Consider the following 14,061-nt stretch of genomic DNA (forward strand, 5'->3'; position numbering starts at 1 on the left):
CGCTCTTTACTAACTCTTCGCCTACATGTTTGATCAGCTTGGCGGGTAGTCCACCGTTACCTGCTCTATTAATATTCTCGTTTTTACCTCGCTGGAAACCTAGTGTGCCCATAGCGGTGCTACGTAATGAAAGATAAACGTGCTCTCACTGCTCGGCTACATCGCAGGTTGAAACAAGCCTGTCATATATCACGACGTGATCGATCTGGTTGCGTCAAGTCGGTGAAAACAGGTAAAAGTGGAAACTAAATTTGCCGGCAGTAGAACCAAAGTACCCGTTCTGGCGTTTAAGCCATCAAGCATGATTTTGGTATTAGATCCAAGTCGTCCGTGCAATCTACTGGTGCGTAGGTGCAAATAAATAGTATCTTGAAAAGAATTACTTTATACGGCACGCGGCAGTGAGATGTCTTTTCTGGGAACAATATCCATATAAAAATAGCTATTCACCCCATACAATCACAATCAAAGAAGATAAGAACGCCATTGAATAGTTCAAACCTTACAAGCTGGACTTCTTGGACCCAAGAGAAGTGGCTTCACCCTAACTTTGAGTTCGTTTGTAATGGGCCTTTTATACACCTTTACCTGGTAAACCGGCTAACCAAGCTTATATCGGGTTAAACACAAAATAAATAATTTGTGTGATTTAACTTCAAAGAAATTGAGCCGAGATTCTCTCCCAACTTTTACTAAAAATTGGCGGGACGGGATCTCCATGTTTTATGCCGACTCCGGAGGGAGAAGTTTTTCATGGCAGAAAAACACTCGACAAGTGTGCCAAAGAAAACGTTTGTCTATTTGAAAATACTTATTTGTAAACTTTCTATGATGTTTTACCCGTGACTTGAACACAAGCTCTTTGGGGCGGTAGGCGGAGCGTGCCACCACCGCACCACTGCGGTCCTTTTCTAAATCAAAAGGATACCAGAGTTACTTATAAGCCGTCTAAAATCATGTGTAAATCCTTAGAAGTTGCTCATATCTTAATAGAGGGAAGACTTAAGGCTCATGATGGGCATGCTAACTAGACACTGACTCCTGGCGTGACATGCTTTTAAGTTAGGCCTCGTCAGCAACTGCAGATGTAGGAATTGCGAGCTGCAAGAATAAACTGTAAAACAGGTTCTATATTCATGTCCTGCGCTCGTGAAATTAACACTCCAGCTACCATGGGCGGCAGAGTTGCCAGATCTCTAGGCAGCTATTAAGCAAGGTCCTAGAAACTTCTAGTTTTTACCAAGAGGACGGAGTTATGTTATAACACAAGTCCTGGTACCTAATTTGGGTTTTTCTGTTAGGACGTCAAAAAATTCTGGTAACACATTTAAACTATGTGAAGTCTTTACGCAATATATTCTAAGCTCTTAGGTGCTGCTGCTTAGTATGTGCATATTTACGAGGTTGCCACCAATTTGAAAATTTTAAACAAATGAAGCGAGATGGGTCTCTACGCGTTGGTGACGGCGAGTACCAATTCAAATTTTATGATGAGCTATGCGAGCTTTATGCAGTCATCAAGATAGTCCATCGAATTTAAACACAGCGGCTAGGTCATGTTATGCGCATAAAGGATGATACTGCGGCCAAAAAAGTATTCTTATCGGAACTCGCCTAAGGAAGCAGCGAAAGAGGGCGGCCCCCACTTCGCTGGAAGGACAATGCGGAAAACGATTTCAATTGTATTGGTGTGACTAATGGGATCCAGTTAGCCCACCAAAGAAGCGTCTGGACAGCCGTAACAGTTTATATGGTTAAAGGCCATAATAATAAAGTATGTTTATCCATGAATATATGTTTCAGCAGAGTTGTCACCATTAACAAGAGAGTGGTATTTACCTATAACAACTACAGCGATTTCAATGACAACGGTAAATTGTTGATGGTTTCAAAAGTAATATGTAAAAATTGTTGGACTTAGGCGTTTTTGATTGTAGCCACATATTTATATACATGCATATGAGATACACACATGATTTCATGATCATTAGTAGAAAACATAGGCAGACATGATACGTGTATCCCAAAAACGCCAACAGCAATAAAACAACAAGTACAGGATGTATAATAAGTCTGCATGGAAGCATCTTTTAATTATACACAACGCGCGTTCCACTTCCTGCAATATTTAGCTACCCAATATGGCCGGAGCCTCGAAACTGTAACGTAGTCGTTTCTCACCTAACGGGAGGCATCGCAGCCTTTTTTAGAGTTTTACAGCCACCATAGGGCTTCAACATGAAAGCACGCTTGTTGTTACTAACGACTCCGTGGAAATGCGTTGTTCATACTTTGGGTATAATTTCATGTCTAGTGCTTAACTCCTACTTAGCCGATGTACTCCTGGCATGTAGCAACACGAAGCGCAGTTGTATGTATGGGTACTGAGACGGAGGCAAATGCTGCCTTGTTGCATGCAACAACGTAAAACGAACAAATTAAGTATTTACACAATCCAATGGTATTGCCAGACAGTTTACGGTCGAGGATTTGCATACGTTCAGTTTAAAAGCCATCCGTCGTAGCAAATCATATACAGATGTAAGACACACTCTTAAACATAAGCTTTATGTAGATGCGTACGTATGCGTTATCGTGATCTTATGTATGTTTTAGAATTTTTATATACTCTGTTGTGCATATGGCACAGATTAAAGTGGAAGTAATAGTAGGCGGACGCAAAACATTACTGGAATTCTTCTAGCCTTCTGAAATCTACAACAACTTCTTTGCGCAGACGCCCTAAAAGGTACTTAAATTAATAAGTGAGAGGAAAGGAAAGAAGCGGTGGTATGCATTGTCCAAATTAGGATAGCGAGGGACGAACAAAATGTAATATAGAAGGAAGGGTAGCTTTATTTAGAACCGATTAGCGTTAAAGTTTGTGTAGTGCATTGGAGCCATGATGTCGAAAAGAAGGGAGATTGCTCGGCCGGCATGAGCCTTTAGGTGGTGGAAGACTTTTCGAAAACAGAAACCTTTTCGATACTGCAACAGGTTCGAGGAGGAAAAAGCCGCATGATGGAAAGTCGTCCACCCAGGCTTTGCACTATTGGAGGCAGACATAGGAAGGAAGTCACAACAAAACCACTTACAAACGAAAAGGTTTGGCAAGTCATTGAGAACTTTGTTGGAGCTAACAACGAAACTACGGCTTATTCAAAATAGAAAAAGTGAAATAAAACCAAGACTTCGCTTTCCGGAAATATTACATAGCACTTGCAGAGTATGACGCTGCTTTATTGCAGCAGGTTGCAACGCAAGATGGAGATTTATAAAGAGGGAGTGCGCTCAGAAGATCGGGGAGGTAGATCACGGGGTGAAATGCTTACTGCCTCCTTGCTACACTACAACGAGTTCAAGCTCATTCAGTGAAACGATCAGGCAACCTTGGGTAAATTAAAAAAGTAGTTTATAACCTTCAAAGGCAAAATTTAATCATGGGGTTTGAGGTGGTAGACACAAAGCTGATCCCCATCATATTACAGAGTAAGGTATTTATTCCATGTGTGGTGAAGTCGGAGGAAGTGCTATGCTTGTTTCAGGGCCATAGCTCGAGTATACTTACTTATTTACTTAATTGGCGCTTAACCGGTCTAACAAGACACGCCAGTTGCTTCTTCGTTGCGTTGACTGGTGCCAATTGGCCAAACTAAGGGATTTTAAATCATTTTCCACCTAGTCCTTCCAGTGCAGTGGGGGAGTTATGTCACTTTTCCTTGGAACCAGGTCAACGCTGCGTACGGACGTAACAACGAGCGATCTATGGGTGAGTTAGTGTGACGCGAAGAGCCAAGAAAGACTGATAGCAATAATGGTCAATGTCAGATTCCAATACAGGGGCAAATTCCTGAAGTAATTTTATTGGCTGACAAGCTGAGCGTGCTTAAACTTTGAAGTGACAAATTCTACTCATGCCAAAATATTCAAGCGCTAATTAATGATGATTACGGTGTTATCAATTATAAACCCATGTTTGAGTTAAACTCTAACTCCAGCCCAGCTCTTAAAGTTCACCATTGACTATATGAAGCTCGATTACGTCCTTGCTTATTTCTATTTGAAATGTTAATAAAATTGTTTGCAAACAGTCGCAACTTGGGATGAATGGAATAGGGCACTTGTGATACATACCCAGTCAATCTATTGGGGTGTCATATCTAGACTCCCTCTATATTTTTCTTTTTACTCATCTCTTTTTTAAATTCTCACTTCCGACTTGCATTGAGTTGCAAGCTGTTGTTGTTAGTATAGATTTTTTTTGTTGCTTTTGCTTACTCAACTTGTGTGTAATTGGAATGATGTGAAACCAAGACTTAATAACAACAATAACAACAATATGCACTTGAATACAACAAAGATTTGTATATTTTGCTCATTTTGCAACAATTCAGTACTACGACTCGTATCCTTTTAAGCACAGCAAATTGGGCAGCCAATGGCTAGTCATCCATGCAGTCCTCAATGGTGATTTCCGTAAGTGGCTGAGGTCTTCTGTAGTGTTTTTCTAGTATTTTCTACTTTTGCTCTTTTTAACTGGCATCTGCATATATATTTGAATGTGTTCTTGCATTAATGTTGTCTTAATATTCTTTTCTTTTTTTTTTCAAAAAGTAAATCATGCATCTCAATTACGGAAATTGTTGAGTGCCGATTTCAAGTTAGTTCAATGATATTCTTAGAGCATGTATACAATATGTATTACCATTTTGGAATGATCATTAAGATTCGTTGCCTTTTTAAATGTATCCACTTACAGTGACTTCCAATTAAAATAGGACATGTATTAGTCAATACGATTACATAAAATGTATTTGGATAAAATTATATATATAAAATTATATATTATATAAAATTATAAATTTTGATGGCCTTGCATTGAGATCGGACTGGTTGTGAGTCTATGAAGAGTGAGTCTTGTGCGGAGCCCTTCACATAGAAACCCCTTTCGACATCATCATTCGAAGAACTATGCGATTTTGGCTGTTGTGTAATAACTCACGCAAGCTATCCCTGTTTCCCGATAATTGGCGCCAATCGGAAGCATCAAGGTAGCTCAAGTTTTCCTTACTTTTCTCTTTCCAAATTCACATGCTGATGTTGTTGTCGTTGTCAGGAGGGGGCAGCCAGGGTAATTGCCCTGGGGCACGGAAGGTTTTTTAGGGCCCGGCAAAGCAAAGCAGTATTGACAGTACTCTAACTAGGATTTCATAGATACATACATATTTTGTTGCTATAAAAAAATTGTTTTAAAATTGAAAATCACTAAGCTAAAATCATAAGCATCCAATCAAATACTATGGGGCATAGTTATAGTCGAAATAAAATGTAATTTTAAGTTAGATAAACGTTTTTGACACAACTTTATAAGCGCTATCTGCCAAAAATGCTTCAACTAACTTAAAATCACATTTTATTTCGACTATAACTATGCCCCTATCGGTTTGGTCGTATTGCTTTTTCGTTTTTGTAAAAGCCAGCGACATCTGTAAATACAGGCTGATAATGAACTAGAGCGTTAATCTGAAAAAATTAGTACACTGGACTTGTTTTGCGAGCGCAAATTTGTGCAAACATATGAGTATGCCGTTGATAAGCTTACATAGGTCAGTTTCGCGTTAATTGTTGCAAGCTTCGTATTTCTTTTGTCATATTTCTTTGTCAGTCAGTTGCGGTATTATGTAGAAATTGTATATCTTTAGCGCAAGCCCTCAGAGATGGGAAATTCTCAAAGAAAAAACTATTTGCTCCTTGCACAGCATGTCACAAACAAGATGTTCTGCTCGTGTGGATAGTGTGAAACCTTTCGCAATTCACATTCCCCAAATTTTGAAAGCTATTGATGAAATCAAGCTTTTAAATCTGAGTTCAGAAACAGTAACGGATTTGAAAGGTATTGAAGCATATATGGGGAAATTTGAGTGTATCCTCTTAGCCTCAATTTGGTTCAAAGTGTTGATGGTAAGCGACCATCGAATTCTGGTACTGCAAGCTAGAAATGTCACACTGGACGTGGAAACAAAGACATATACGTAGCCTGATTGATGATTTGAAGAAGTTCAGGGATCAATGGTCGATCATACTTCAAGAATGTAAGGTTCTGGCAGGGGGTATAGGAGTTGTGAGAAAGAAGGGAGATAAGAAAGCGCCAGTTCGATGAATTACCTGGCGAATCACCTGAGTGTGTTTCCGAAACTCAATTCAAACAAGTTTTTTACGTTCTTTTGGACTGCTTGATTGGTAACATAACAAGATGTTTCACAGCCGTAAATGACATTGCGATTAAATTTAGTTTTTTGTGGAAGTATCAGGATCTGACGGAAGAGCTCAGAGAAAAGACAGCGGCATTCTGCACGATTTATGGCATCGGTATTTCTAGGGATCTAATAGATGAAATCATTCATCTCAAAGCCATCCACTTAGCAAATTTGGGATGTGATTCGCTGCCACCATTTCAACTTCTGAACAAATTTCATGACTTGAAGATGGAAGTATTATTTCCTAACATCTGCATAGCATTAAGAATATTTTGCACACTTCCAGGCAGTGTGGCTGAAGGGGAGCGTTCTTTTAGTCTATTGTCTTGCGTGAAACATTTTTTACGTTCTACTATGAGCCAAAATCGCTTGACAAGTCTTGGAACATTGGCTTTGCAGTCCAGCTTTGCTTGCAGCATTAGTTTTGAATCGGTAATTTCATATTCGCAGACCAAAATACACGGAAGGTTTTCCTTGGCTGATTCAATCTCTTAAAATGTACATATTTAGAAAAAGTTAATGTAAGCAAATCAAACAATGAAATCTAACATTTCATTTATGTAAGTGCTCCAGTAAATCTTATTTTATATGAAATAAAACTGACAATGTGAATTAAAAAATGTATGCATGTCATGTCATTTTTTTTTACTGGATTGAGTTTATTTTTTAGGGGGGCCCGTAAACGCCAACTGTCCCAGGGGCCCGGCTCGGCTCTCTGCGGCCGTGGTTGTTGTTGTATGAACGATAAAGACACTCCCCGAAGGCTTTGGGAAGTGTTATCGATGTTGATGGTCCTTTGATGGATATTGATCCGGTACGTTCCGGTAACAAAGCACCATTAAGGTACTAGCCCGACCATCTCGGGAACGATTTATATGACCACATAAAACCTTCAAGGCTATCCCTCCCTTTTCATGAGGAGCTTGGGGTCGCCAGAGCCTCGTCTGCCAATGAAACAGGATTCGCCCCGTCTAGGTGAGGTTGACAATTGGGTTGGAAAAACTATATATTGCGTTGGCAACCCCTTGAATCCCTTCATATGCTGATAGAAATACTTTATGTGCTGGTGCGTCGTCATCTTCTTTAGTTCGTTATCAACGCGCAGGCGGCATCAAGAACGGGGCAATAAACCTCCCGAAGAACCTTTCTCTCGAATACTTCAGGAGTCATACATTATTCTCTAGACACCGTCCATAACTCCAAGCCGTACATCACCAGTTATGAAGAGAAGCTTAAGTTAGGTTAGGTTGTGTGGTACCCACCCAGACAGAGCGAATTAAATAACGCATCACGTGCGACTCCTCCTTATCAGTCTTCATGCACTTCATCAACATTTATGGAGCTGCAGCAAAAAGGGTGTTTCTGTATACTAAGGCATACAGCATGTGACTCATTCTCCCAAACCAAAACACTATTGATAAGCCCAATAGTTTCAGCAGACCGTCTGCTACCTCGCGTTTGCTAAGATAACTCTAGTACCATCAGGTGCTGACCACAGGTGACTAACGGAGATCCTAGTTGCTTACACTCATTCATGTCTCGCTCACGTTTATCCATGTAGATTTTGACAGTTTCCCGGTATACTGCTATGACCCGAGCCCCAGATGAGCTTAACCTCATGATAGTTGGTCAAAATATGAAGCGAAGGCAGACAAGAGACACTTGCCTGAATTTTTGTTCCCAAATTGACGAAGTGCTTCACAGTTTCTAATATATATCCATACATGTAACAGCTAAGGCACTAACGAGCCAATTTTTTCTTTGATGGCAGCAATTGCTTTGTCTTGCCAGCCACAAGATATACTTTTTCACTACTTTATCAAGTCAGCAAAAACAAATTTTTCTTAGGTCAATGATATTCACCCCTATTCTGCATTACAAGTCCGTTTCAGTTCTCCGCTCCGCTTGAGCTGAAAGTAGATATCCTGAGTTCCGCTTGAATTGAAAGAAGAAGAGGAAGAATGAAAGAATTTTCGAAATCAGCTGTTTGTGAGAAATTGATGAAATTAGAACACAACAAAATAAAGAACTATTTGTGAAAAAATAATAAATTAGTGAATATTTCGTTATTTAACATACATAAATTATGGAAACATTAGCCATTGAAGTTTTAATTGAAGAGGAGGACAATGCGTCCCACAATGTAGACGTGAGAGTGGAAAGACGGAGATTGAGGGACATCAGTCATCCATTCAGGATGAGCGACGAATTGTAAGTTGGTGCTGAAAGTGCTAAACCTTCATACATGTTAAATATTTTTAGATTCAAAAAAAACTTTAGGTTAAATAAAGACGCATTTAAGTATGTCTTGGATATATTTGATGCAGAAGTTCCGAGAAATACTTTGACTTCCTTAACAGCAATTAACCGCGTAATGGCTGCTTTGAGGTTTTTTGCTGAAGGCAGCTACCAGCATGGTGTTGGTACAGATTACAATGTGGCGATGGGTCAGTCAACCGTTTCCAAGACACTGTCCTATTTTCTGGATATAATGAAGCGACGGCTTCGTCCAGAGTGGATATAATTTCAAAACAGTGAGGAGGAAAAACTGCAAGCGAAGCAAGAGTTTTATATTAAGGCTGCCTTTTCAGGTGTAGTAATGTGCGTAGATGGAACACATATTAAAATAATGAAGTCACATCAAGAAGATTTCCTTTACTATAACAGAAAAGGATTTTATAGCCTCGATGCTATTGTGGTAAGGATAACATTTTAAAGATGTTGAAAACGATGCAACCTCTTTCCAAAATGCTTGCACTTCTTCTTTAGGCCTTTTTGCGAAACCTTGTGCAATGTCTCTTTTTGTTGACAGCATTTCCAACAATTTTTCATATTGCTCTGGTGTTGTACTTGTTGCCCTGCAAAACCACAAAATAATTAAAAGTTTGTTTTAAAATAATTTTTATAAACATCAATGTATATTTTACCTACATATTTTTAAAAAATTACGCTTTAAAGCACGTGAAAATCAAAAACAAAACAATCTCCGTCAACTAATTTGCAACTGAGAAAAACGGAACTCCGCTCAAAGAGTAGGATACGTCAAATCGAGAATTTCGAAGTTGGACTGAATGAAAACGGAACGCAGAATAGCAAAGTTACCAAACTGAGAAAATTTCAGTTCAGTTCGAAGTGCAGAATGGGGCTGATTAATACCATCAGCATACGCCACCTTCTAGAATTAAGAAGTCGCCTTGTCTGATGTCTCCCTTGGTTTCAAATGGCTTGGAAAGATCTTTCCCACTTCTTATGGGGCCATATTAAGGTTTCACTGCGAGTACTATTTCGTGCAGTCAATAGTTACCTTAAAGCAGTACGGATAAGATCCAATTAATTCGCTGAATTTTGGCTTCAGTTTTTCGCAAAATATACTAGATAGAACCTCATATGCGAATCAAGCAGGCTAGCTCCGCTGTAATTGTCGCTGTTTGTATGATCTTCTTTCTCGCCTATTGGGCAGAGCACACTAAATTTGCAATATGCATATGAGTTGAAGCATGCTCTTTACCAACCCTTCGCCTCCGTGTTTTAACATGTCAGGCAACAGTCCGCCGTTTTTTTATGCTTTATGTTGTTGTTGTTGTTGTAGCTATTCTTCGCCCAATCCAATAGGTGCGACCGATCACAAATTGTCATCGATGTCCTCTAACGGGAGTCCAAGGAAACTTGCTGTTCAACAGGGATGGACCCTGATGAGGGGGTGTTAGAGGCGTTGCTTCCACAATACAGTTGAAGAAATTGTTGGTTTCATGTGGGGACACGTTAAAAGCAGGACATATGTTTTGTATGTCGGGGTTGATTCTGGATAGGTAAGAGTTTAACCTGTTACAGTATCCAGATTAAAGTTGAGCTAGAATGACTCGCGTTTCCCTAGGCACGATGGGTTTTAAAAAATTTAAATTTTTCTGCCGACCACCCGGGAAGTTTTTCTGTGGGCTTATTCTAGGAGGTGCCTAGTGTCAAAAAAAGCCAACAGCGAAATCGTATATTCGGCGCTTTTTTTTAGAGTCATTTGAACCTTTTAATTTTTTAAATTTTGCAATTAAAGCTTTCATACGCGTTATTGATAGGAAAATCTATTTTAACGCAATAATAATCATGTTTCTTTGCAAAAAATAATGTAAACATTTATTTTATGTAACGTTACATACAACGCAAACAGTTATTTTAAACAAAATTATGCATATTTTTGTTTGAAACCACAAAATTCGTTAATCAGGTTCTCCAATTTATTTGAATCACAAATGGCAACTGTTGTATTCGAAAACTGCTCTCAATAAACGACTAGAGGATTCTGGATGAGATATTTTAACACTGTACTTAACCCACGTCTTTTTAAAATCTGTGCATGATTCAAAAACTTGATCTCTCCAAAAAGCGAGTCCTTTTCCATGTTTTGAACAAAAGTAAGGCACGTGTTCAATTACAGCATGAACTTTAGGTGTCATACTAATTTCCAAGCCCTCATAACTTGTTTTAAATTTATATAATGTAGAATGTTTTTGGCCGTTAATATAAAATATTTTAAAATTTTATTGAGCTCAAGGCCGGTTTTAAATAAAACAAATAAATATGTTTTTGTTTTAATTTATTTTCACTCAATTTTAAAACCGGCCTTGAGCTCAATAAAATTTTAAAATGTTTTAAATTTATTAATATGCACTTTGAATTGCGGGTCTAGATTATGCGAAAAGCAAGAGTTAACTACCAGACCAAAATCTTAAAAACACTGAACATATGTATTTCGTACATTTACCGCCATGTTTTTCTGAAATTCTTCTCAAAATATCTACATTTTTAAGCAATTTTTTGCAGGAGTTGCCGTTAAAAGAAGACTGTCCGAAGTAAACTTCACGATCTACATGGCATTCTTTGCCCCATTCATTGCTTTCTATTTTAAATTCTTTTAACGTGCTTTCATAAAGTTTATTTATAACGCCAAGAGTGGTTTGTTTACACAAAGTTTTCTTCGGACAGTCTTCTTTTAACGGCAACTCCTGCAAAAAATTGCTTAAAAATGTAGATATTTTGAGAAGAATTTCAGAAAAACATGGCGGTAAATGTACGAAATACATATGTTCAGTGTTTTCAAGATTTTGGTCTGGTAGTTAACTCTTGCTTTTCGCATAATCTAGACCCGTAATTCAAAGTGCATATTAATAAATTTAAAACAAGTTATGAGGACTTGGAAATTAGTATTACACCTAAAGTTCATGCTGTAATTGAACACGTGCCTTACTTTTGTTCAAAACATGGAAAAGGACTCGATTTTGGAGAGAGCAAGTTTTTGAATCATGCACAGATTTTAAAAAGACGTGGGTTAAGTACAGTGTTAAAATATCTCATCCAGAATCCTCTAGTCGTTTATTGAGAGCAGTTTTCGAATACAACAGTTGCCATTTGTGATTCAAATAAATTTGGAGAAGCTGATTAACGAACTTTTGTGGTTTCAAACAAAAATATGCATAATTTTGTTTAAAATAACTGTTTGCGTTGTATGTAACGTTACATAAAATAAATGTTTACATTATTTTTTGCAAAGAAACATGATTATTATTGCGTTAAAATAGATTTTCCTATCAATAACGCGTATGAAAGCTTTAATTGCAAAATTTAAAAAATTAAAAGGTTCAAATGACTCCAAGAAAAAAGCGCCGAATATACGATTTCACGGTTGGCTTTTTTTGACACTAGACACCTCCTAGAATAAGCCCACAGAAAAAATTCCTGGATGGTCGGCAGAAAAGTTAAAATTTTTTAAAACCCATCGTGTAGGAAGTGCGTTCCTCTTCTGCAAATTTTGGGTATTGTGCTTTGAGTACAGGATTCAACGGGAAATTCCTGGCATAGAAGTCCGACGCCTGTTTGTGGAGATCACTGAGGACCTGCTTGTGTTTTTGGCTTCATACGGCTGTGTGTGCCAAACTGTCGAAAAACCGTTCGCCCAGAAATCTGAAGTGTGTTTTCTGCAGTGCAGAACACCGGCAGAGAAAGTGATTAATCAACTCCTCTTCCCCTTGTTGGTATGTACCACCGTCGAAGCATCGCTGAAGTAGGGTATTGACCTGTGATGACACCCATAAGTACTCATATTGCAGATTTGCTTATCTTCTCTATCCAAACATGGCCTCAAAGACCTGGAGACCCGGCAGTCTTTCCGGTTGGTCTACAATAAGTCCGTTGCCCCAATCTCATATTCCTCGATTTTCCTCAGGAGATAACCTAGCGGGGGTCGTACGGAGCTGTCCGCCTCTCATATGTCCATTTCAGGACCCATCCTGGCCACTTCATCTTTAAGGCGACCTGGATGTCAAAAACGATTGGTACATTGGTATATGGGACCGTACTGTCCCGGAGCAGTCTGTCTGCTCCATCTATGTCATAGAATTCCGCCTGGAAGGCACTGGTAGGCACGCGATACGATTGATTTACCTACAGATCCTTTCTCAACTTAGTGTTACATTTTGTCTTTAAGTTACTGTGTGTACCTACATAAAAACAACAAATGATAAAATAACTTCTAAAAACTAATGGATTGTAATACGTAAAGTTTTCGTTACGAAAGTAAATTCTCTCTGTATTTTGCTAATGATACCCTAAGTTAGGAATTTTGTGTGGTCTTTTTGTGTTCAAAAGGGTTATGACATGTATACAAGGTATTTTTGAGGAAAAGTCTATAAGAATAATAAAGAAAATAAAAAGCCTACTTTTAAAGTTTGAATTTATCCACATAGGTTTCCGTGCTTACCACGGCTGTTACTACCTAGTTTTATGAAGGTAATAAATCATCTATCATGGAAAGTTGAATATCTTGGAGTAGTCCTAAATACTAGGCTGTTATTACTCCAAGGTATTCAATAATAACATTGGGAAGAAAGCTTCAACAACTGGGCAGTGCGGAAACGACATTTGGGTCTTTCCCTTCAAGAAATCTTATGGACCTACAATCAGACCTCTTGTCAGGCTCAGGGGTGTCTGTTGAAGGTATTATTGAGAACTTCACTTTTCTCTTGAAGTGTGCGCCTTTTCGAAGCAATGGACTATATTGTACAGAATAGCTGAAGACTTCTCTTCTTTGAACCATTTCGAAAACCTGATAAAGGCTACCAAGAACTTGATGTCGTACTCCACGACCTGGCGTAGATTATCCATAAAGGGAACTCCCACGCAGGGCTGTCTCGCACCACTTAACGGCGGGCAGTTGCACATGAGGTGATGCATCGCTTCCTTTCCGTTGTATCCATACGTAGGGTGTAAACGTTACGGCATCTCTTAAGATCTCATTTTTGACAGGTTTGCTTAGATGTCCGACACCCTGAGGTTTGTAGCCATCGAACGTTGGCTTGATGGTAGATGTACATTTTTAGTTTGCATTGACAAGCAGGGGCGGAAACTGTTATTCCTTTTATAATATAATTCCTTGCAAAACTATTAATTTTGGACTTTTAATATATTTTGATCAAGATAAAAATTATTTTCGGATTTTTATTACCTGAGTCCGATAGAACTAGTTAAACTCGGACTTTTAAAAATAAAAAAAAATATTTTAATTCGGACAAGTCGTTTCTTTGTTATCAAGGCGGACTTTTATTTTGGCCTTAAAAAAAAAAGCACGGATTTAACTTTTATTTTCGGACTTTTATTTTTAAAAGTCCGAGTTTAACTAGTTCTATCGGACTCAAAAAATAAAAATACAGATTTTACTTTTATATGTGGACTTTTATGGAAAAAGTTCGAAAAATAAAAAGGATGCATGATTCGACATGATATTCCTATAGGGATACCTGAGAACTCAAACATTTTC

Source organism: Eurosta solidaginis, chromosome 5, assembly GCF_040869045.1.
Source record: "Eurosta solidaginis isolate ZX-2024a chromosome 5, ASM4086904v1, whole genome shotgun sequence".
NCBI lineage: Eukaryota > Metazoa > Arthropoda > Insecta > Diptera > Tephritidae > Eurosta > Eurosta solidaginis.